The sequence below is a fragment of the Acyrthosiphon pisum genome, chromosome X (assembly GCF_005508785.2).
Source record: "Acyrthosiphon pisum isolate AL4f chromosome X, pea_aphid_22Mar2018_4r6ur, whole genome shotgun sequence".
Classification (NCBI taxonomy): domain Eukaryota; kingdom Metazoa; phylum Arthropoda; class Insecta; order Hemiptera; family Aphididae; genus Acyrthosiphon; species Acyrthosiphon pisum.
In genome coordinates, this window is record NC_042493.1 from 49,816,605 (window position 1) to 49,820,654 (window position 4,050).

Genomic DNA, 4,050 nt, shown 5'->3' on the forward strand with positions numbered 1-4,050 from the left:
AAATTAGCGCAACTACGTCCAGTAAGCTAAATAAATTTGTTGCCGAATATAAAGGTATTTTTTCCAAAGATGGCATAGTTTTGTTCTGTTTGAAATGTAACGTCAAAGTGAATGATGAAAAACGTTTCACAGTCATCCAACACTTATCAACTGGAAAACACAAGTGCAGTTCAACGTACGAATTTACTAGAAAAAAATCAAACATTAATTTCAAATGCAATTTCAAAATCTCCCTTTTTTCAAGAAATGTGCAATGCAATGGTTTCAGCAGATATACCTTTTAATAAATTAAATAACAAGTGCTTCCGGGAATTCCTAGAAAAATACACTAAGCAAACTATTCCAAATGAGTCAACTCATAAAAATGAGTATTGCAAACCAACAGATTACGATAGAGTTGCGGGGCCAAGCATGCAAATACATGCTAATTACATGCTAAATACATGCTAAATATTGGTGTAGAAAAAATTTGAAAATAAGTTTTTGTGATGGGTGGGGGGTCGGAGACACTTGTCTACAGCCCCCCATCTATTTTTCGATACCACGCCTAATCGAAACATTCAAATTACAAAATTTAGCATGCGAATACATGCTAATTGCATGCTAATTATTTGCAAAAAAAAAATTGGAAAATTTTAATGTGGGGTGGCTGGAGATACGTATGTCCTTCGCACACAGTACGACTTTTCCCGTCTACTCGCCGCAATATCAGGTGTTTACCCAAAAGGAAACACAAACAGCGCGGACGAGCAGAGCCGGATTAGGATGTCTCGGCACTTCGAGAAATATTTTTCTACCAGCCCATAATTTGTTATGATGGCCCATATACGATATACCTATTGGCCAAATGTTAATATTCAATATTCATTAATAATAATGACCTTATCACATTTGTTGACGAAATGATTAACTTATCTTATAGCGAACCCCACCACAGCACCACTAGAAAAATAATTCAGCCCCCTCCCCAAATTTAAAACTCAAATTGCACCTATGACCTTATCTCATAATTTTAACATTTTAATTACCAAATATTAACCAATAAGAAATATAATATTTGTGTCTGGAGAATAAAAAAGAATTCATTCAATTGCATATGATAAAAAAAAATATTTGTAATATATAATTTAATAATATATTATAATCAACATTCAAAAATGGACAACCAAATTAATATTAAATATATACTTTCCCAGTCATAAGACTGTATGGTTCTTTGGAATAGTATAGTAATGTAACAGTAAATTGTTCACATTTACCTAATCTAACAAGAATTTATTATTATTTATTATTAATTCATATAAATAATACATTTTAATCAGCATATTGAAGCATTAGAATAATAAAAAATACATATAATCATATAAAATATAATAAAACATCATATTACATATTACATCATATTACATCATACCTACAAATTTAAATTTTTCATTATTTTTCATTAGAATTTCCATGTAAATTTAAAAAAAAAATATTACTTATAAATACAGAAAAATAATATATTCTTATTATTATTATATTATTAAGTCTTACAATTTTAATGCATCTGATAAAAGCCGACTCCTTTGGGATATATTATTTATTACATCTTCATTATCAATATTCATAAGAATATCCTTTTCTATGCTCATTATCAAAAAATGTTCCAATTTATTTTGAGACAAACTATTCCTTAATCGATTCAAAATATATTTTAGTTTTGAAAAAGTAGTTTCACAACGTACCTGAGTACAAGAAAGTGTTAAAACATATTTGTATACTAAAAATAGGTTTCTATAAGTAGTAGTGTGCAAGTTATATTTTTTTAAAACATTGAAACAACATACAATGCAATTTTTGCACGCTTCCTGTCCACCTATACTTAAACAGCGATTACTTGAACTGTTTCCTATTTCTTCATTTCCATCTTCTCTACTATCTTCATCACTATCGTCCTCAAAAAAATTCTCGGAAGTCTTGGCAATATTTTTAATTTTAGGCCATTTACAGATAAAGTCTTTAAGTTCTGACTGTATTATCCCAGCAGTTATGTTGTTATCAAACCGTTTTAATTTATAACTCATCCACTGAAATGCAATTTCCGGTACATCTTTATTAAAATATTCAGAAATTAAGTAGGATACATCATTATACAGCTGACTATGACTTCCAAATCTTTTTTCTAAATTTGTAAGAATTTGGTCGTAGACAACATTATATACACTAATTTCAAAACGACTGTTAGGATCGTTTTGTGGTTCATCACTTGATGTTTCTCCTGGCATTTTTTTCTTTTTTGAAATTCTTTTTACATGAAACAATTTTACTTCAACTCTATTATAAGAAACTAGTTTATTTTCTTCTTACTTTTTCAGTATCTCCTGTAACTGTGACTTTTTCAAAAACATTATCGTATGAATTTTTATCATTATTGTCATTACCAATTTTTCTCATATCTGAACTAAGTCCATCAACACTCTACAAATAGTAAATTGTATATAAACATATAATAATAAAATAAATCACATTTTATTTAGGTATTTATATTAATTTTTTTCTTCTTTCAGTTTTCAATTGCACCAGTAGGATACAATCAATTGGCCAAAATATAATTTAAATTTGTATCATTAATGTCACTAACCATATTTCTAATTTCTGTATTTAATTTATTAATAGGTACTTTAAAAATAATAAATTTGAAAAATAGACATTAAGAAGTACAATTTAAATTTAAAAAATTATAACTTTAATTATTGCTTATTAACTAAACGTCTAAACAGCATAATAAATACATTTTATTTTACCTACCTTTTTATTTAGAGATTATTTTTGTGGTTTAAATAGTTCATTAAGTGTCAAACATTGTTTTGCTGAGGCCAACAACAGCTTTTTGTTTTTATCTCTTGCTTTTTCTGCACCGCCTTTCCTTTTGTTAACTATTGCTTTTTGTTCTTCACTCATTATTGAAAATCGTAAAATATAAAATATGAATACTGAATAGTATACAGTTAAAACGTTAATAAATACAATTTAAAACAATGAATAAAACCTCATCAGTATTCACATTGCTAACACTTTAAACAGTTAAAAAGGAAAATAAAATATAATATAAAATGTGTAGGTAATGTGTATGTGTCATTGCGACAGCGCGATGATAACAATTATTATTTTATCCGTTATCGCCTATCCATCGCCTATAACGGCCCATGTAATAACCATTTTCAATTCTATTTTTAAACTTGTAACAATAAGTTGTCAACAAACCCGGATAAGCCAGTCCCGCAATAATCAGAAATCTGGGTTTTTAAGTTAAATAATATTACATACCTACTTATAACTTTATTACTTATTAGATAATATTTGAATTTATAATTTCAAATAATAATATTAATAAAAATATTTTTTATACGAGCAGCGGCCCACCGGAAAATTTCCCGGTATCCCGGTCGTCCAGTCCGCCACTGATTAGAACTTACCAACAGTTCTTCAGAACCATCAAATGAAACAACATCTTTAGTTGAAGTGCTTTCTGATTGTTCAGCCTCAGAAATATATGATAGTTTAATATTTGAAATATTTAATAATATCTGAATTCTGAATTAATTAATCTGATGTAGTGATGTTTATTAATCATTAGTATAATAATTTATACATCATAATTAGGGCAGAGGACTTGTAGCATTTGCAAGTTTTTCCAAGTCACAAAAATTGCAGAGTACGAAAAAAATACGTTTCATGCTTTCACAGTTTCACAAAGCTAGTTTTGAAATTTTATTTTGCACATAAATGCATATTTTGAGTCTTTTGTTTTTAGGCCACATTTACACTTTTATACCCAATTTTATACTTTTTAGTTTTTGACACATATTTAACTTAAATCAATTTTTTCCACACCGACATTTTCATTTCAAACAATACGGTCAAAAAGTTTGAATAAAAATTTAAAAAATGTTTGTTATATAATTTTATTGACTGTCCGCGGGCACGCGTTTTTCTTACAAGCGCTTGATGATCGCCAATAAGTCAATAATATAATTTGTTGTAATTAATTGTATTAATAGATGGATC